Below are 22,768 nucleotides of genomic sequence, written 5' to 3' on the forward strand. Positions count from 1 at the left end.
TGAAGGTCCAAAGCTAAAGAAAAGGTGCTTTCACTGACGGCGAAATAAAACTGTCAATAGTTTTACAGTCAACAGAGGAAGACTGAAGACGTGGACTGGAAAATAAATAGTTGTTTTGACTCGGGCAGCCTCAGAGAGAAGGGGGAAAAGTGTAAAGGCCCTTTGAGAGAGGCGAAGAAAGCAACGCCTTAAAAAATAAATCAGTCAAGCCAGCATGGGTCCTCCCCCAGAAATGTCATTATTCAGCAGCGCAGTTGTTGACCAGCTGTGGGTTTTTGGTCCAACACAAGCTGCATGTCCGTGGCAGCTGCTCAGAAGTTCAAAGAGACATCAGACAGAATTAAAACCTCCCGTTCGGCTCCCAATCGATCATCTGTCCTCCATATTAAAGGCTTTTTTTTTTTTTTAAATTTTTTAAGGCTGCCATTGCTCGCATCCTTGTTTCAGCCCACTTTTCAACCAGTCAGCATTAAGCTGCACATAGCGTAGTCCACACTGAGCTACAGGCTGCTGGGGTTTTGGACAACTGCACACTAGCATGGTAGGGTAAGTTTGAAAGTGCCCTGTGTAGGCAAATACGTATGCAAACTGATATGTATGCTGAGCCACGAGTCACAACAAGAAGGCAGCTCACGCGTAGATGTTGTACTGACTAAGCAGTCTGTCAGACCTAGTCGACCATACATACAATATACAAACTTTACATTGGGGAGACAGGTCAGGCTAAGTAACAAAAAAGGATAGACAATGAAATATGTAATACATATGTAATACACAACAATTCACGAGAAAAAAAGGATTTCTGCTCATAATGACTCAACAAGGGAGGAGGTCTGCTGAAGAGGAAATTTTAGTTTTACATTTTAAATTAAAATTTTCATTTTCATTTTCTTTTTTTTCTTTTTTTGGGGGGGGGGGTGAAATGGCTGGAAGAAAATTCAGGACAGGGTTAAAGAAAGTGTTGAGGGTGAGAGCTGAAGATCACTTTAATCACTTCTTAAATACTCCACTTCAGCAGCCTTTTGCTCTCCTGAGACCTTTTACCCTTCAGAATAAGTCACGTGATACTGTTAACCCACTTCATCAGATGATTTTATAATCACGCCACAAATCAGATCAGCAGATTTTCTCTGACTGTCTTCTTTTTGTTTTTTAATTCCACTTCTCAGGACTCCTGCTGCCGGTGCTTCGTTGGCAGGCTGTTGAAAGAAAAATCAAATCCACAAACAAAGGGTGAAAGAAATACTTTCTTCCTCTTCAGCTTAGCTTTGATTTCTTTCCCTGCCAATCTTTGATCACACAAACCCATCCTCCTGGGCTGCAGGGGCTGCTCTCTGCTATCAGGAGGCTATGACATTTGATTCCTGACTTCTGCATTCGCTGCTCCTTATTTTCAGCTCAGAGTCACACACTCACCAGGAAACTCAGACCATCATTTTCTGTCTACACACAAAAACGAAAGCTTGTTTATTGATGGCGCCTCTATGTAAGGGCTGCACAGCATCTAATAAATGATTCTTTGGAATCCAGAATTCCTCCTGGAATCAAACTGGAGAACTGCACCATGGTTAGTTTTTAAGCAGCTTTCTTAATATTTTAATAGATGAGTTTTTTCTCGTGCTGTAATTATCACTGCATCATTACTGGAGCCAAACCTCGTGACACAGTCCTCATTTGCCCCTCAGTGCTGAATCACGCTGGTGTTGTTACACGTTAATTAGTCCCATCATGGTTTAAGTACTGAGTTTAAGTTACAGTACAATCTGGCAATCTAATGATACACCATCGACACAGCTGAGACCTCCAAAGAGAGACTGCAAAAGCCTGCTGGGAATTACCAGAGGGAGGAATTCACATTTATGTGCTAAAGAGGGGGGGGGGGGGGGGGGGGGGGGGACCCTGAGAGCTCTGTAAACCAGTCAGATGTCAAAGACGTTCCTGCAGGAGTGCATAAGACGTTTGGTTGGGTTGGATGTACACAGAGCTCTGTGGATGGCTGCTCGGTAAAGCCTTGACATTTCTTCAATCATCCATGCTAAATGAAAGGTTGCTTGATAATGAGGACCTAAAACCAGCAAAGGTTTCTGCCTCTGAGTGTTGGCAACAGACAGGCTGAGGGAAAAAAAAACAGCTAGTTTTTAATGTGTTCTCACATACTGCGATGTTCAGAGCTTTACAGCCTCTGACCAGCTTTCTGTTGAAGGGTTTGGGCCCCCGGCACCAATCGCCTCATAGGTTTGAGGATTGAACGGGGTACTTCTGTGCATCATCTTGACGGGAAACGATCTAGGCTCCAATAGCCACTCCAATCACCATGCTAATTATGCATTAGGCTTGTTATCCTCTTCAAGGACCTTCAGGCGAGTTAGGAGCCATTATAAGCTCGTTAGTGGCCTTTAGGCTCGTTAGGGGCTGATTAGAGGCCATCAGGGTCAGACGTTTCGTCTGCTGGTAAATAAACGGGAACAGGAGCCCCTGCAGGGCTTCTGATTACAGAGGCTTCCTTTCACGTCATTGAAGGAAATTATTCATTCATTTAGTCCAAGTCACGTTCAGTTGTTTCAACAGTTTTTAAAAGAGAATATCCAAAACAGAGCGATCTGTGGTCAGTGAGATGATCACCACATTCTCCAAACCTAAACTAAACCATTTTTGTACCCACGCTTTTTAGGAAATTATTAATCACATCAGAAAACACCCATACTGCATGACAACCATTTCTAGGACCTAAAATATTCATAAATTTCATATAAAATCTGCTGTCTGCTTCACTCTGTCCCTATAGGCAAATTCTACACAAATGGACCTCATAGAGCTTATTATTGGACAGATGGACGGATGGATATGGATGGATGGATGGATATGGATGGATGGATGGATGGATTATTATTGGACCACATTATTTATGCCATTACTTTTAGATTTAAAGTGCAGTAACTGGAGTCTGTGTATAGCCAAATTATAGATTTTACTTATTTTATCACCATTATTGCTTCTATATTTAGGTTGAATAAAAAAAAACTGTGATACGTTTGTTAAGTAGTTAAGTAGTCCCTCTAAAGTGTACAATGCTGGTGTGATAGATTGTCCAAACCCATAAACCATAGTAGGACGAAGGTACAATCACACAGGCGTTATAGTACAAAGATGCAGAAACTATATAGGCGTTATAGTTTCTGCATCTTTGGGTCTGCTGAGGTCATTATCAAACAATGAGTGGATGTCCATGTGCCTACCAGTTTTTGCAGCTGCACAGACTCGTCCAGAGAGCAGCTCTGCCCCTCAGGTGAACTGTCTGCATCTACAACAGAGTATAATCACCATTCAGTGCTTCAGTCACGAAGGCCGACAGAAAGTCTGGCAGTTATACAGTGGGGCAAAAAAGTATTTAGTCAGCCACCGATTGTGCAAGTTCCCCCACTTAAAATGATGACAGAGGTCAGTAATTTGCACCAGAGGTACACTTCAACTGTGAGAGACAGAATGTGAAAAAAAAATCCATGAATTCACATGGTAGGATTTGTAAAGAATTTATTCGTAAATCAGGGTGGAAAATAAGTATTTGGTCACCTCAAACAAGGAAAATCCCTGACTCTCACAGACCTGTAACGTCTTCTGTAAGAAGCTTTTCTGTCCCCCACTCGTTACCTGTATGAGTGGCACCTGTTTGACCTCATCATCTGTATAAAAGACACCTGTCCACAGCCTCAACCAGTCAGACTCCAAACTCCGCCATGGCCAAGACCAAAGAGCTTTCGAAGGACACCAGGAAAAGAATTGTAGACCTGCACCAGACTGGGAAGAGTGAATCTACAATAGGCAAGCAGCTTGGTGTGAAAAAATCAACTGTGGGAGCAATCATCAGAAAATGGAAGGCATACAAGACCACTGATAATCTCCCTCGATCTGGGGCTCCACGCAAGATCTCATCCCGTGGGGTCAAAATGATCATGAGAACGGTGAGCAAAGATCCCAGAGCCACACGGGGGGACCTGGTGAATGACCTGCAGAGAGCTGGGACCAAAGTAACAAAGGTCACCATCAGTAACACACTACAACGGCAGGGAATCAAATCCCGCAGTGCCAGACGTGTTCCGCTGCTGAAGCCAGTGCATGTCCAGGCCCGTCTGAAGTTTGCCAGAGAGCACATGGATGATACAGCAGAGGATTGGGAGAATGTCATGTGGTCAGATGAAACCAAAGTAGAACTTTTTGGTATAAACTCAACTCGTCGTGTTTGGAGGAAGAAGAATACTGAGTTGCATCCCAAGAACACCATACCTACTGTGAAGCATGGGGGTGGAAACATCATGCTATGGGGCTGTTTTTCTGCCAAGGGGACAGGACGACTGATCCGTGTTAAGGACAGAATGAATGGGGCCAAGTATCGTGAGATTTTGAGCCAAAACCTCCTTCCATCAGTGAGAACTTTGAAGATGAAACGAGGCTGGGTCTTCCAACATGACAATGATCCAAAACACACCGCCCGGGCAACAAAGGAGTGGCTCCGTAAGAAGCATTTGAAAGTCCTGGAGTGGCCTAGCCAGTCTCCAGACCTCAACCCCATAGAAAATCTGTGGCGGGAGTTGAAAGTCCGTGTTGCTCGGCGACAGCCCCAAAACATCACTGCTCTTGAGAAGATCTGCATGGAGGAATGGCCAAAATACCAGCTGCTGTGTGTGCAAACCTGGTAAAGACCTATAGTAAACGTTTGACCTCTGTTATTGCCAACAAAGGTTATGTTACAAAGTATTGAGTTGTATTTTTGTTATTGACCAAATACTTATTTTCCACCCTGATTTACGAATAAATTCTTTACAAATCCTACCATGTGAATTCATGGATTTTTTTTTCACATTCTGTCTCTCACAGTTGAAGTGTACCTCTGGTGCAAATTACTGACCTCTGTCATCATTTTAAGTGGGGGAACTTGCACAATCTGTGGCTGACTAAATACTTTTTTACCCCACTGTAGCAACCTGTTAGGGATGGCAGCAGTCATAAGGAGCCTTCCAGTGTAGCAGTGCATGCCTCTTTGCAACCAGTTTCCTACAACGACTGCAGGATAGTCAGGCAAACACACGTCTTTTCATTACAGTCGATGGTTGGAGACCGACCGGTCTGCTTGCCTGTGTGACTGAGTCCTGTGATACTCAATGAACAGTGCAACAAGATCTCAGTCTTCCTGACTCGTGCATATTTGGTCTCCTTCCCGCTTCTGTAGACATCTGTAGATATCGGGAACAGCTGTGTGGATAGCTTCAGGTACCTTTGGGAAAGCATGAGCACAGCTTCAGAAACATTTACCAAAGTTTACACAGAAAAAAACGGAGGCTGAAGCAAGGTGTTGGAAATCCTTTTCTTTCCTTTTGATTATTAATGTTGGATGGATCCACAAAACATGCAAATACCAAAGTCAACAGACAAACAGAGAGTGAAGACTGACCTCCTTCGACAGCTTCATGCTGTATTAATGTACATCTGCTCCTGTTTCCTTTCTTCTTCTGAGTTTGCATGCAAAGGTCAAACCCCGGATTTAAAGAGGATTCCAGCTGCATTACCATTCTGCAGACTTGATCTGGTCCCATGCATTTCACATAAAGTACTGACCTTTACCTTGACTGTACAAGACAAGCACACACAGACACACATGCACTCGAGATCCGTGACCTTCAATCAGAGCAGAAGTATCTCTGTTTGTGCTTCAGTTCCTGCTGTTGGCTCGGGTCTTTAAAAGCATCGCATATGTCCACACAGCATGATCAGACCAAATGCATAGCAGTTAAAACACAGGTTGCTGAAACTGCAAGTCAAGCTCATGACGCTGAGAGACTAGTTTACCATTAAAGCTTTTTAAATGACTTATGATGCACCTCATTTCAGTGGGACTGGAATGATGGATGCATCACAGGGTGAACCAGAAGACTCTGGCTCACCTCCTGCAGTTTGTTTTCTTCCTCCCATGTTCCTCTTTTCATCTACTGGTTATGTTTGGGAGAACATGGTGATTTGATTTAAATTATTTAACACCACCCTGCATGTTTAAGTGTCAGACCAATTACATTATATGCATAAACCTAAGATCCTGAAAACACCCCTGCGAAGATCAGTCATGCTTGGTTAAAGAGGCACTAACTGTCTGTGAATGAGGGCCTGAACGTGCTTACTGTCCACCTTGATGCTGCTTTTGTGTATCTAAATCTATCATTAGTTAAGTGGCAGTAAATCAGCCGAGGCTGATAGAAAAAGTTCTAACGGTGATGCTAGAGCAAAAGCAAGATATCACCAGACTGTCTGCAGAGAGACAGTCTGCAGAACTGTGACACCGCCTCACAGCTTCGAATGAAACTTTTTAATGTCTCAGAGTAAATTTTGGACACTAAAAGCAAAGAAAGTGGTGAAAAATAAAAGTGCTGTTCAGAATATTAGGATGCTGATGTAAAACTAACCATCTGTCCTGAGCTCACAGTGAATAATTAAAACAAGAATAAGTTGTAAGTAGCAGCATATTTGAGCTGAAAGTTGACTTCATTCATCTGTTCAAGTGGCAATTTATGATCCCAGTTTGGACTGACGGCCACCCGTAAAGCAAACGCTGGTGTTTCCCTCTGTTCACTTTCACTTTCTCTCTGACTCACTCTGCGCTCAGCGCTGCCTTCATCTCATCAAGTGAAATGTACGCTCGATTAAAAAGAATCTACTTTTTCACATACAGATGGCCTCATGTGCACGGCTCGCAGAGTGTGAAGTATGACACAGCATCAATTCATACGTTTCCCACACTTTCCATTAACGTTTAAAAGCACGTGATCGATTCATAACCTGTTTAACATACCCCAAAACCAAATGAAGGATATCACGATCCAGCAGGTGCGACGCCCTGACTCAAACCGGTCAACCAGAAAAATGTCAGAGCTTGATGCAGATGACCATTTTCAAAAGATGTAAGAAACACAAAGTCCATCAAAGTATGTGAACATGTGTGCACGTTTGGTCATCTTTAGTGCTACAGCACAGAGTGAGATTTCAGACAGAGGTGTGGGTCATAAAACAATTATTTCATAAGAGCCACTGCAGTGTCACAGTATATGTAGCAGGTTATCACATTAGTGAGAGCACTCTGTCACTCCCAGCTCATCATTTTTTACTTTGTCACATCCAATCAAAAATGACCAAACAACAGGTTTTTGGTGGCTAAAATTAAAGTGAGGTCCAACAGTGAGAGTCTAAAGCCGTCTGTGAGACACGATGGAGGCTCTGTCATGGTTTCAGCTGCATGTCAGTCAGTGGTGTTGGAGCTCTTTGATAAACTGATGAATCATGAACACATGAAAAGTACCATCAGATTTGAATCCACTATGCAGTAACATGTGAAAAGCATCTGATTGGTTGTGTTTCCATGTTTCAATAATTGCTGCACCTGTTTCTGTTTTCCTTGCAAAATATAAAGAAATCATTGTGGTTCGAGACTTTTGCACAGTACTGTACCCCCCAAAATGGACTTGAAAGGTCTGTAAAATGAGCACCTTGACGAGGTGCAGTGTGATTAAAAAGGTGATACGTGTGAATGAGAATTGATAAACTCTCACAGGTCCCAAATGAAACAACAAGTACGAGTTTGTCCACTAGACGAACTCTGATCAGCAGAGTGATGACCACTGCAAGACTGATGAACGTCATTCAATATCAAAAGCCTTTTATCAGTCTGCCAGTTCTCAGACATCTGGAAATGTGGGTTTATTGGATTTTAGAGGAGTTCACGTTCCAAGCTCTACAGAGCGAGATCCTGCTTGTTGTATCGATCTAAGACAACATTTTAACTTTATTCGCACTTATCTGAAAATCCAAGCTTCTCTCATACCCGCCTGTGGTCCAGCGCATACACTTTATTGGATGTTACGCTGCTTTATGTGGTTTATAAATGTCGTGGGCAAATTGAATTTCACTTCAGAAGCCCATTAGTCCCTGTGGCGCCTGCAGGGAGATGTGGCTGTCAGCTTCGGTTTACGTCCCCAAACGCATCGTGGTTCTGTCGTTTTCTTGTTTGTTTCCAGACGGAGCTGACCTTGGATTCAAAGCACAGATAACTCTCTGCTTTATCTCATCACGGCGGGTTGAAGTGAGTCAGAGGGCAGAAGATTTCACAGAGAATTAGGCCGTTAGGGGATAATTAAAGGAGTGTTTCATGCGTCATCAGATTGGTTTCTCTGCGTTGTTCAGGCTCGGAGTGATTGCTGGGCAGGAGTAATGAGATGACGAGCGGAAAGGAAATAACATGTTTCACGGTGGAAGGAAGCAGTGTTGGAGCCCGCATACACACACACACATACACGCACACACACACATATACGTCGCTGAGAGCATAAATTAAAAAGTTGTTCTCCTCTGAAGCGCAGGGACAGCAGCCGCATAGCTCCACCTGTCAGAGGACAGCCACGACAGGATTTACAGGGAGAGAGGTGGTGTAGTAGCTACTGCTTGAGCATTTATCGATGAAAATGGAAATGCTTTTGAGAACTTCAGAAGGCCAGCTCTGTTTGCTCAGCTGTTTGCATTTGTCTAATATCTCATCACACTGCAGCGCTGCTGACAGCCGGGCTTTAAAGCAACTCATCATGACACACATTAAAGCTGCCATCTCTGCAAACCTCGATCCACAGTTTGCATACGGGGCAAACAGGTCGACAGAGGACGCCATAATAACAGCTCTTCACTCAGAGAGGAGGTTCAGCATCTGAAGCAATGGTGTGAAAACAACAACCTGCATCTGAATACAGCCAAGACCAAGGAGATGGTAATCGACTTCAGAAGAACAAAGCGATCTGAGCACTTTAGAAAACTTTAAGTTCCTCGAAGTCCACATCTCGGCCGACATTACCTGGTCCACAAACATTTCCCACCAGGTAGGGAAAGCACAACAAAGGCTGTACTTTCTCAGGAAACTGCGTCAGGCCCAGTTACCCCAGAGACTGCTAGTAAACTTCTACCACTCCACCATCGAGAGCCTTCTGACTTACTGTTGCACACTGTGGTTCAACTTTTGCACCGCGGAGGATAAGAGGAAACTGCAGCAGGTGGTGAGGGCAGCAGAGCAATAGATGTTTTTACCCACAGGCTGTCAAACATGCCCTACCTCCACCCTCAACTGCATTGCCAACACCCATGGACATTACACTTTATTTTTAAACTTTATTTCTATGTATACTTTAATGCAACCAACATCCCTACCTCTTTAAACTGTATTTATTATACTGCTATTTATTATAGCACCCCCCCCCCCCCCCCTCAATGTGCAATATCACCCCCCACACACACACTCGATGTGCAATATCACTGATCTGTGGCTGTGCACACACTGCACCTCACAGTGCACCTGCTCCTCGAATGGCATGTATGTGTGTGTGGTGTGTATGTATATATATATATATATATATATATATAAATAAATGTAAGCGTGTATGTGGAAATATGTGTGTGTACGTATGTACGCATGCATATATGTATGTATGTGCGTGTATGTATGCATGGGCGTATCCGTATGTATGCAGGTGTATGTATAACTTGTACATATCTTCCTTGTGTAAATGTAAATTTGTCTGTGTTATTGTGTAAATACTTATGCTACTGTGTACTTCAGACACATGGAGAGATGCCAAACTGCCTTTCATTGTTTTTGTAACAATGGCAATAATGAGCTATTCTTCTTCTTCTTCTCTTAAAAGCAGTGCTCCTGGTTATGTGACAGCAGATTTTTACGTTTATTTTATGGAATCCAAGTAAACTGTAGCTTTCAGCAGAGTTTCCAGTCTAGATCTCAAGAGCCTGTTTTCATACCTTCAGTACCTGATCACCCATTCACTCCACTCTTCCAGCGAGCCAAGGAGTGTTTGACCCCAAACCATAATCTGTTCCTGCAGCTGACCCAGTTTTCCCAACTCAAAGCAAACACAATGTCACAATCCTGGGACTCTGACCCAGCGTTTTCAGTTTATTTTGAGTTCTTAAGTTATTCCTTGAAATACGGTAAGTAATAGGATTAGCATTTGGTTGCCTTAAGTCTATGGAGGACCACAAGAGCCACGCGCATTGAAATAAAAAATTCTGTGCTTAATTAATGAATTGTAGAATAAAATCTGCATTTGTAAATTCATTTTTGAATTCCAATTTAATAAACTGATTTTTAAAATTCTTTTTAAGTCTTCATTTCAAAAAACATTTTCGAATTGCACTTTAATAAACTTCATTTCAAAAACCTTTTTCGAATTGCACTTTAATAAACTGCATTTCAAAAACCTTTTTCGAATTGCACTTTAATAAACTTCATTTCAAAAACCTTTTTCGAATTGCACTTTAATAAACTGCATTTCAAAAACCTTTTTCGAATTGCACTTTAATAAACTGCATTTCAAAATCCATTTCCCTTTCCTGTTCGCTCAGGGATTAACATGTGGATTAGCAGTTGGATTAGCAGTTGGATTAACAACTTCATTTTAAAAATCCTGCTGCTATTCAAATGAGCCACACCGTGGGATGTAAAGAGCTCTCTGATTGGTTGGTCAGACACAGGCTGTCTGCCAGCCTGGATGTTTCTAGCGCATAGCTTCGCCCTGCTAAGAAGCCTGTGTGCTTGTACAAAGGCCGTTCGGCCTCGGGATTTACACTCGGCTCGACACGGATATATAAAGAATGAAGGGACCCTGCAGCGAAACGGAGAGCTCAACCTCTGACTGAGTGCCTGTTTACAAAGTCTGACCACCTGTGAAGGTAACGTGCTAACGTGGCTAACGCTAGCATCACCGCACGTAGCCCCGTTATTTTAAGGTCATCTTAGCTTATGAAAGTTTTACGTCGCAGCTGTACGAGCTAGCTACGTGTTTTGTAAGCTGCTGTGCTCTTCACAAATAAAGCTGGAAGCAGCTCAAACTATTAGAACCAGCACTGAGGCCTGTTACATTTATACAGTGTTAGAGCAACGGCTGCAGCCTATAGCCTTTAAACTAGCGATTAAAATGCTGACAGTAAACTCGTCAGTCCAGATGTTACCACATTACTTTGTGATACTTGTGAGTTAAAACAACTGAAACAGGCTGATTAAAATAACAGCTTTCAGTTCTCTCATTCAGCATATAAAGACTGGAGATCACACTACTGATTTCAGCTCATTTAATATGTGAGTGCACAGATTCATTCTCAACTGGACATAAACAATGATCAAAGGTTGTATATATGATGAATTCATTAAATCCCAGCCTCTAACACAGTGCGCTGAATCTTAGCTTTGAATGTCCAGTATATTCTAATCAGTGCAATCTAAGCATTCACTGAACCTACAGTATCTACACCTGTGTGGTAAAGCTACAGATAATGAAATTTAATTATTAATACAATATACATCATGAGAAACGAAAGCTGAAATTGATTCAGTTTAGTACTTTTCTCTGTATGCTCTGTGATCATAAAGGCCTTAAATTCTATGATATATACTGCAAATGATTTTCACAGAGGTCTTAAAGTACTTAAATCACTGCTGATAGTCTGGTTGTTTATATTTTCACATTTTTGTGTCTGTAGGGCTGTTTGATGACAATTTGGACTCCTCTGGGAGATGAGGACACACCCACACCTGTTCCATACTGCAGCCATTGATGGTGTTATGGCTCTGAGTCAGCTTTGGGCCATCAGACGCACACACTGGAAAACCAGCACCTGGACTTCATGCAGGAGAGACGGCCTCAGTGATTTTAGGTTCATAAGCAAGTTCAAACATTTCTGGCCTCTTATCACTTAGATTTCTTAATCTTAAAAGTGAATGCATTTAAAGCAGGAACTGCACACCTAGCCATCAGAAGTGTGGCAGCATGAGTACTGTAAAGTTTTGTAGGGTCCTTGTTAAAAATTCCACAAGCACCACACATTTGTCATATAAAGTTCCATTTTTTACAGTACAATGTTGAAATTATAAACTATATATTCTAGTTATCCACTTGTCAGTAATTTTTGAGTAAATGGATGTCAGTGATAAATCAGTGGTGATTCACCTGCAAATGTTTTTAACAAACTTTGTTTTTTGTAGAATTCATCAGCAGCTGTGGAGAGATGCATTTGAATATCTTCTGGTTCCACTTTTCCTAACCTGGAAGCTGAGGACGGCTCATTTCTGACAAGGACATACACCTCAGCGCTTATCATGGGTGTTACATCCTCCGTGCAGCAATTCCAGAGAAAACAAGAGAGCAACAACCACTCATTAAGACCAGCCAGAAATCTGTCCCTTTCTGGCAGCTGTGGAAACTTCCAAGAAGAAAGTTTGCATTCTTAGAACAATGCTGGATCATGTGTGATGTGTCATCATATCAGGATATTACATTTTGACCTAATTCTGCTCAATCTGTTTTGATCGTTGATCCAGTATTTCAGCTTTGTGTTGTGCTGCAAGTTTAAAACCCATTGTCCTCATGAGCACAGCATCTAACAACTCTCCTTGAAAAAGTCGATTGACTTTAACTGGACACAATGGTTTCCAGTGGGAGATACATTCATCACTCATCCGTGACACTGGAGAAGTCACCTGAGTGAGTGATAAAACAATTTTCCATGGAAAATCCAGAGGGACTAAACTTTGTTGTTTCTTTGGGCTCTATTTCAGCTCTAGCAGCATCTCTCAGAAGAAAACTGTTTTCCCAATTAATAGATGAAAAAAATTGAACAAGGTGGTATTCTCTGGAGTTTAAGACCAAGACTGAACTCAAACAGTGAATTGACATTAGACTGGAATTCATAAGATGAATAGAAATACTGCTGAAGCTGAATGATTCATTCATATATGATTTTTTTTTCTCCAATTCACCAGGTCTGTATAGTTCAGTATGACTGTGGTACATGATACAAAACAATAAATACAGAAGAATAAAAACTTTGTGAATAACTTTACTCTTCTTAAAAATAACTCAAGTTATTACAAGTAAAAGTACAAATGTGTACAAGTTAGAGACTTCCTCACTAAGATTTTAATTGTGTGTGAAAGAGATTAGGAGGTAAAGTAGACGATGCAGAGTCCATCATCACTGAGGCCGTCTCTCCTGCATGAAGTCCAGGTGCTGGTTTTCCAGTGTGTGCGTCTGATGGCCCAACGCTGACTCAGAGCCATAACACCATCAATGGCTGCAGTATGGAACAGGTGTGGGTGTGTCCTCATCTCCCAGAGGAGTCCAAATTGTCATCAAACAGCCCTACAGACACAAAAATGTGAAAATATAAACAACCAGACTATCAGCAGTGATTTAAGTACTTTAAGACCTCTGTGAAAATCATTTACAGTATATATCACAGGATTTAAGGCCTTTATGATCACAGAGCATACAGAGAAAAGTACTAAACTGAATCAATTTCAGCTTTCGTTTCTCATGACGTATATTGTATTAATAATTACATTTCATTATCTGTAGCTTTACCACACATTTGCCACACAGGTGTAGATACTGTAGGTTCAGTGAATGCTTAGATTGCACTGATTAGAATATACTGGACATTCAAAGCTAAGATTCAGCACACTGGGATTTGATGAATTCATCATATATACAACCTTTGATCATAGTTTATGTCCAGTTGAATGAATCTGTGCACTCACATATTAAATGAGCTGAAATCAGTAGTGTGATCTCCAGTCTTTATATGCTGAATGAGAGAACTGAAAGCTGTTATTTTAAATCAGCCTGTTTCAGTTGTTTTAACTCACAAGTATCACAAAGTAATGTGGTAACATCTGGACTGACGAGTTTACTGTCAGCATTTTAATCGCTAGTTTAAAGGCTATAGAGATTGACAGACCACGTGACTTTCGCGCATTGCATGCCGCTAACTCGTGGCAAAACAATCCAAGTACCGCATCAAATGCAAGCATTTGCAGCGCCGCAAAACGTTCTTTCTCCGGTTCCAGTACCTTCTTGCTTTTTCTTTGCCCCCCAAATAAGTTATGTACAAAACGAAGGAGAACAATGCCGGACTGTACAAAGACAGACTTGATGAAAAGTCAAAGAAAAGATATGAGAAAAAAATCAAAGGGGTGAAAGGTTTATACCCTTACGAGCACACAGAGTGGACAAAATACGTTAGCGTGCTTCCCAACTTTCACCACGCTCATATTTATAATTATATGGTTCTTGGAGTGAGTGCATACACTCATGAAGTTTAGTAACTTCAGGTCACAGCAACAAGCCCAGGAACAGTTTACCGACGGATAGGTACAGGACCATGAAATGCACCGTGTAGAACGAAAGACCATCGTACGTATCATAAGTTTACCAGTCTCACAAATCGTCTTCATAAATACACATTCGTTAACCGTTTATTAATAGGACCTTTGAGCTCAACGGTAATTAATTAGCAGTGGAAATAATTTCTGGTTCGCATTACAGAAATGTAGCAGTGACAATAATATTGTATGCTGTAATCGTACTGGGCAATTAGTGATACAAAAAAACTGTTTCATCCTGTGAATAAAAGTATACGTTTTTGTCAATGTACCATGGTAATAAATGAAGCGAAACTCAATATTGTGTCAGGACAATTCACTATTGCACAATATATATGCACAATAAACAAAGGAGCATAGCGCGACAATTTCTGTACAGCGCCAGACTTGCTTGTAACCTATATCACCAATTATGTTATGAAAAATGACGTATTAACTACTACAAAACACTGACCTTTGTGGAAATGTTTGGAACAGACTAACCTGTGAGCTGGAGTGTTCTGGGACGTTATATTCGGTCTTTGAATGGCTGCAATCCAGGCCATCCGTCGCCTCTTTGTTACTTCAGAAACATGGCTCGAATAATTTCTCTTAAACGACGTAATCCGATAAAAAAAAAAACGATCTCTTTACCCGTCGGCTTCCCGTGGCTGTCATGCGACCGGCTATTGCAGTTAATAATACAACCGCTTCTTGACAGTTTTTTGTGTTTCTTTTTATCGCTGTGTGACTGATTTCAATTGAAAGCCTGCGTGCGCTAGTACCTCTTGCCACGAGTTCCCAGAAATCTTTGCGGTTTTACCCTTGAATGACGTCACATTTTCAATCTCTATAGGCTGCAGCCGTTGCTCTAACACTGTATAAATGTAACAGGCCTCAGTGCTGGTTCTAATTAGTGATGGGATTTCCGGCTCTTTTTAGAGATCCGGCTCTTTCGGTTCGGCTCACTAAAAAGAGCCGGCTCTTTCGGCTCCGAACCGGCTCTTCAGGTTGTTTTGTTGCTTTAATTAATTTATTATTAACAATAATATAAAATTATGCACAAAAGGAATTACTAACGTAAAAAAAAGTGGTTTTATTTATATATGTTTATATATAAACACACCAAATCCGGTCGTTGGTACTTGCTGGCTTGTGTAGCCACTAGGTAACAAAAGCTCAACACTGCGCCCAGCATCCTGGAGCACTTGTGTTGTCTTTTGTACGTGTTTTGAGTTTTTACGTTCTTCGGAGTTTGTACGTGCTTCGGAGTTTGTACGTGTTTTTACGTGTTTTGGAGTTTGTACGTGATTTGAAGTTTGTACGTGCTTTGTCTCTAGGGGCCACTGTAAATATACTTTTATTTATTCACTCCACATAAAATGTAATAAATAAATCATATAATACAAAAATCAACTATTCACATTTCAAATTTTAACTATTTAAATTTTCAGCTTTTTCCTTTTACAAATTTAAAGTGAAACAACACAAAACACTGCAAACCACAACACAATTAAATATAAATTAAAATATGAAAACAAAAAGAAGATGCATATTCTCTGTCATATGGGCCTGCATGAATAAACTTTCTGAATCATTTATCATCTGCGATCGAAAATAGTTGTGGATGATTACTATATCTTTCTAATGTGACGTTGTTGTCCCTGGCTCTCTTTCTCTCCCTCTGGCTCTGTTCCTGTGCTACTGAGTGTAACTACCGCCCCTCCCCCCTCTGCCCAGCGTAAAGCACAAGGCTCGCGTGCGGAGTGAAGCGGGAAAAAAGTGCGCGAGAGAGGCTGAGAGAAAGAAAAAAAAAAACCCATGTGACGGCTCGCGATAAGGAGCCGGCTCGCGTCGTTCACGTCAAAGACCCGGCTCTAAGAGCCATTTCGTTCGCGAACGACCCATCACTAGTTCTAATAGTTTGAGCTGCTTCCAGCTTTATTTGTGAAGAGCACAGCAGCTTACAAAACACGTAGCTAGCTCGTACAGCTGCGACGTAAAACTTTCATAAGCTAAGATGACCTTAAAATAACGGGGCTACGTGTGGTGATGCTAGCGTTAGCCACGTTAGCACGTTACCTTCACAGGTGGTCAGACTTTGTAAACAGGCACTCAGCCAGAGGTTGAGCTCTCCCTTTCGCTGCAGGGTCCCTTCATTCTTCACATATCCGTGTCGAGCCGAGTGTAAATCCCGAGGCCGAACGGCCTTTGTACAAGCACACAGGCTTCTTAGCAGGGCGAAGCTATGAGCTAGAAACATCCAGGCTGGCAGACAGCCTGTGTCTGACCAACCAATCAGAGAGCTCCTTATATCCCACGGTGTGGCTCATTTGAATAGCAGCAGGATTTTTAAAATGAAGTTGTTAATCCAACTGCTAATCCAAATGCTAATCCACATGTTAATCCCTGAGCGAACAGGAAAGGGAAATGGATTTTGAAATGCAGTTTATTAAAGTGCAATTCGAAAAAGGTTTTTGAAATGAAGTTTATTAAAGTGCAATTCGAAAATGTTTTTTGAAATGAAGACTTAAAAAGCATTTTAAAACTCAGTTTATTAAATTGGAATTCAAAAATGAATTTACAAATGCAGATTTTATTCTACAATTCATTAATTAAGCACAGGATTTTTTATTTCGATGCGCGTGGCTCTTGTGGTCCTCCATATAAGTCTAGTCTAGTTATGCTTCACTTAGGTCTTCTTCGTTAGTCTGTCATGTTTCTTTTCTTCCAGCTTGTGTTATCATGCCTACATCGTTCCATGCTGTCTCCTGTTTTATTTTGAAAGTCTGGGTCCTGTGTCAGTGTAGTCAGCTTTGCTTCCTTTGTCTCGTTATGTCAGATTAGCCTCAGCTGTTTCCCCATGTGTTTACACTTCCCCTGATCACCTCCTGTGTGTATTTAGTCTGTGTGTTTTCAGTCATTTCTTGTCAGATTGTCTGCTTCGTTTCCAGGTCATGAATTCATGTGAAGTCCGTATGGTTCAGTTTCCACATATCAGGTTCTAGGTCCATGTTCTTGTTTTGGGTTTTTTTTTTTGTAGCTCACCCAGTTTAGTTTATTGTTAGTCTTGCCTTTGCCTTTTGGTTTGTACCTTTGTCCAGCCTACAATAAACGGCTTGTTTTGAGTTCCCATTAAGTTTGTTTCTATGCTTTGGTTTGTCTGCACCTGGATCCACTATTCGCACTCCACACAATTTGCCTCTGCACACTGTGACACACACGGTGAGCGAGAGCCAAATCCAACACACCTGAACCCTAGCCTCCACCTGCCTTACCTCCACCCATGTAACGCAGCCTTTATACGCTTCATTACCTACACCTGTTCACCTGCTCATTAGTGCAAAAATCTAATCAGCCAAGAGGATGGCAGCAAATCAGTGTATTCTGGCACATACAGGTGACCTGTTCAGACCCAGCAGCAGAAAGAGGAAAAAAAGGAACTGAAGTCTAAGGTTGGAGGAAAATGGCCAGACTGCTGCGAGCTGATAGGAAGGAAGAGGGAAATCAAAAACACTCGTTAAGACCAAAGTATGCAGAAGAGCATCTGTGAATGCACAACATGTCAGACGTCAAAGCGGCAGAAGACCACACCAGGTGTAACTGCTGTCACCTAAGAGCAGGAAACTGAACAACACAAGACCGGAGTGATGTCGGTCTGATGAGCCTCCATTTCTGCTGTCGTGATTGGAAGGTAGGGTCAGGTGTAAACAGTGTGGATCCATTCTGCCGTGGATCGGTCGTTCCGGCTAATGGTGGTGTGATGGAGTCACTGAGACTTTTACAGCTAAGCATCATTTAAACGCCTGAGTGTTGTCAGTCACCACGCCCCTCCCTGTATGACCACAGTGATGGCTGCTTCCTGCAGGATAACACATCGTGTTGCAGATAATCTTAAACGGGTTTCCTGAACACGGAGATGAGTTTGCTGCACTCTGGTGTTCTCCACGCTCACCCATCTCAGTCCAGCAGTAATGTTGCTGCTGCTCCTGATGGTCCTGATGGAAACCATTCCATGACTCCACATGCAGGACGGATGAAGCTGGTGGGTTGTGTTGTTAACCTGTTAACTAAACCCACACTTACAGCTTGTGCTTGAACCCACAATACTTCCAAACATCTCAGCGTGAAGCCTGACATCTTACATGAAATGGCTCCACATGACAGACGCTGTGCGCTCCGGCTCTATGTCGTGTTGTTACCTGATTAAAATTTAATGCGGCACAATGCACTTAACCTTTGCTGGTTAAATTTTTATAAATGGCAAAAATAGGAAATGTTTAACGTGGTGTAAATGTGCATTATGTCGAGTGGGAAGAATATGTGTGGGAATAAACCCACACTCTGGCTGTTTCTGATTACCTCAATCCCATTTCCTCCTACGCTCTCTCTCACTTCATCTTTCCACCACATTCAGCTTTTTAACCAGAATTTTCTGATTCCTTCTTGTTAGCTGCTGCTCATCCCCGTCTCTCCTCCTCCTTATAAATCACACTAAACATGTACAACCCACACACACCTGTGCATAGACCTGAATAACAGGCTGTGCTTGGACCTTAAACGTGTCAGCGGTCATTCATATTTAATGTCCAGAATGAACCGCTGTGAAGGGCAGAGCTGTTTCTGTGTGTGTGGATCCTCATGGCTGTAAGCTTCACTGTGATCTGAGCCAGCTCTGCCAGCAGCTGAAGACTGCCCAAACATCCCAGAGTCCTTATCGTATAGCAAACCATCAAGAATACACAAAAACTTATAGCCCAGCTGAGTCTGAAGGTACTGGCTGATTTAATAATAATAATAATAATAATAATAGATTGCATTTATATAGCACTTTTTAAGACCCTGAAAGCACTTTACATTACAATTCCACTATTCATTCACACACTGGTGTAGGCAAGCTACAGTTGTGGCCACAGCTGCCCTGGGGCAGACTGACAGAAGCGAGGCTGCCATGTCGCACCATCGGCCCCTCTGGCCATCACCAGTAGGCGGTAGGTGAAGCGTCTTACCCAAGGACACAACGACCAAGACAGACAGAGATGGGGATCGAACCAGCAACCTTCCGATGACAAGATAAGCTTCCCAACCCCCTGAACCACGATTGCCCACGAAAGTCGAATATGTCAACCAAAAGATTTCCTTCACATTTGTTATGTGTAGTTATTTATGAGAAAATGTATTAATCCAGTTTAAGGTTCGTGTTTTGGTCGTGTCTCAAGCATTTTAGGAAACGTCAGCGTCATAGTTGAAGGATGTTTCAGCATCTCTTCTTCACTTTTTACTGTCGCTTATCAGCAATTATCAATGTAGTGTCCGCAAACAGTTAATATCAGCCAATATCATCACTATTAATATATCAGTCACATCACGTTTTGCAGAGAGAAGGACCAAATGCAGACTCTCAGGCAGGCAAACAGGTTAACTTAAAGCAAGTCAGTAAATGAATTTTTAAAATATCCAAACAGTCAAACATGAAGTTCAAAAACTGTAAATTAACTGAAACCTTAAACTTGAAAATACATGAGGGCTGGAAACCAGGAGAACAGCCAGCGACTGTGTACACACAGAGGGCCAATCAGGGAAGTGGAGATGAGTGGGAAGAACGAAACACAGCTGAACTGAATCATAGAAGACAAGCCAAAGCAAAACTAAAGTAAAACAGAAAGTGTGATAACTAAACAGGGAAAAATTAAGAATTAAACTCTAAGCATTAAACAAACTCGGATTCATGTAGGAAATTTAAACAACCCAAAGAGAAGGCCCAAAAACTCAAATGATCCAGTCAGCCAAGCATACCCACCAAGCTAATCTGCAACACCTCAGAGTTTCTGAAAGTCTCGTGAGAAACTCTGATGGTCTGATTTTAAACTGCTGACAGTGGTTTTCTGCACTTTGTCAAACACTTTCATTTGCTGAGGGTGAAACTCATTAAAACTCATTAACCACTTAAGCCCCACGCCCCGGTACCGGGGGCTAAAAGGAGGAGATCACGTTTAATCGGTTATAACCCGGGTTGAGAAATATAAGTCCAGATATGTGTGGTATCCACAGAAACCTCAGAATCTCAGCTAAAATGTCATATAAACCATTTCTACAACCACCAAACACACCGAAAACAAGCCGTGATTAAACGAGCAGTTATGTAAATGCGCAGAAGTCCGCTAAACAAACAAAACCGAACCAGAAATTCTTCAGATGTCATCCCAGATAGCAAGGAGACATTGAACAGATGTTGATTTTCCATCTGAACCATCAGATTCGTCAGGCTTGAAATGTCAACACAAAACCAATGTTGAAACAACATTGAAATACTGATGAAACCTGACACTGACATTGAAATAACATTGATTCACTGTTGTTCTGTCATCGTTGATTGTTGATCTATTTATAGTTGACAAGGTGACAACAATCACGTTGAAAAACCATTGATTTATGGTTGAGCAGGAAATTAAAGCTGCTACCACTTGGACTATTCCGTAGCCCCCCCCTCTGACAGTGGTACATCCCTTCAGGTAACCATTGTCTTGTACAGTAGAGCGGGACGTTAGATTTACTCTCAGCGGAATTGACCGGAGAAGGCATCAGTTCATGCACTGCACTGGCCTGCACCACGATTAATATAAGGTAAGAATGAATGACTTTTGTTCTATTCGTTATTTCCACGGTTGCATTTGAATAACAGTAAAAAACAAACAAACTTGTTAATGTAAAGTTTCGGACAAAATGTGGGAGCCCGAAATTGTGTCTACTTTCATCTTACAATCCGGCAACAAATAAATTGCACTGCGAACAAAGTCAACAAAGAAAACATTTTTGTTTCATACTTTTCCGTTATATTCCCTTACAAAGCTAGCTTTAACGCTTCGAGGGTTCCTTTGTTCATGCCGTCGCCTCGGCGCTTGACCCAGACTTTCGCTCTGTAGTTGCTTTAGTACTACAAAAAATTGTAAATCTGTGATATATGATTGATAAACGTAAAGGTAACTGTATAAATGTGTTCAATGACTTTGTTACTTTTAATGATTGGAGAGCACCCGCTTCGATTCGCACTCAATTCCAACTTTACGTTGCACGCTCACCTAACTTTACGTTGCACGCTCACCTAACTTTACGTTGCACGCTCACCTACCTTGCGTTTGCACCTTTTGTCCACACGTAAACTGCGTTTTATTATTTATTTATTAGTTTTTCACCTCTCACTGCTTAAGCCATTAATCTTTCTGGAATTGTTTTTTTAAACAGATGCGACCTCACAAAAGATATTAGCTATGCTGTCAGACCTGACGACAGCTGTTAACGAACTCCGTGAGGAGGTCAGAGCCATCCGCCATCCCTGCTGCAATGAATCGGTAGATGCTGGGGTACTGCCTCTGGATTTGCCCTTGCACAACATTGAGGAGCTAAACAATGCAGAGGCAGCTCTTCAATCATAAGAGGCAAATAAGGCAATGGTAAGTATATAAAGGTTATGTACACTTTGTAACTATAAAGTGTAATAGCTGTCAGATGTGATTTAAATACATAACAACGGCCTGTTGATTAAACACACAAGCACTTACACATTTAAGACATGAGACACGCTAATTCCATCTCTTAAAATGTGTCTATAGGTGAGACGCTTTGCCTTGATTGGAGGGACCACACTGGAGGTGCGAGTCCGCCGTGTAATGGCTTATGCCATTACAAATGAGCTGGCCTCGGTACTCAACTGGGCAGGGAAAAAAACCAAGGACCAGACAAAGCAAAAAATGGCATTTAAAGATACAGCGCTCTGCAAATGCATATATGGTGGTAAGTTTTACAGTTTTTTTGATATATTACTTTGTCTTTCTTAATAACAAGACTTTCATGTCCGGTTAATCTGGAGATGGAGTCTTTGGTCTTTGGCTTGTTTAGTCCTCGGGTTGTAGTTGTACAGCCCGAGGACCCCATGTTTATTTTGTTTTAAAGGATACACGGCACACCATGCTAAGACTTATCACTTTTTCCGCTCATAGCTCTTTGGGAATCAAATGCGGCAGTTTGCAGATTTACGCCTGGTGACTTTCATGTTTATCAGCCTAGGAGTTTACATACTTTCTCCCCGCTGGAGACAGTTAACAAGAGCTTATTCATGTGCTCTAATTCACTTTTTTTGTTTGTGTGTGTGTGTATTTTTTTCCTAGATGGCCTGACGCAGCAGTTAGGGGCGAACTCTATGTCCGAGTTTGTCTTTGCACAAGCAGTGCAGAAATGGCTCCGATACGCCCCAGATCGTATGGGTATGGGTGGTGCAGGACGCACATCATGCATCCCCATCCCAGAGTAAAAAATTACAAACCTCTGTGAAACATATAAATGTAAATAGGAAACTGTCTTTTAATAAAGTATTTAGCAAACGAAACATGCCTACTGACCTTTTTTTGTTTATTTTTTTTCTCTGTTACATCACATGCAATGCCTTCTTATTTTAGGATATTAATATTGACATGATACATTGTGAGACATTTGTTGTTGTTTTTTTTATAAAGGGTGTCCAATTTGAGGAATAAGTACAAT

General features: G+C 41.7%; 1 protein-coding gene and 1 long non-coding RNA gene across 2 annotated transcripts in view; one reads left to right on the forward strand and one right to left on the reverse strand.

Annotated features, from left to right (window-relative positions):
- The window catches only part of nmbr (neuromedin B receptor), an 87,143-nt gene that overhangs the window by 58,613 nt on the left and 5,762 nt on the right, over positions 1-22,768 (reverse strand). The window lies entirely within an intron of this gene.
- Positions 10,580-12,160, forward strand: LOC148098508 (uncharacterized). Its single transcript, XR_015720699.1, has 3 exons — positions 10,580-10,764; positions 11,572-11,745; positions 12,074-12,160. It is a non-coding gene; the product is annotated as an uncharacterized LOC148098508 (long non-coding RNA).

Source organism: Neolamprologus brichardi, chromosome 15, assembly GCF_056152115.1.
Source record: "Neolamprologus brichardi isolate AB-2024 chromosome 15, ASM5615211v1, whole genome shotgun sequence".
In the NCBI taxonomy this organism is placed as follows: Eukaryota; Metazoa; Chordata; class Actinopteri; order Cichliformes; family Cichlidae; genus Neolamprologus; species Neolamprologus brichardi.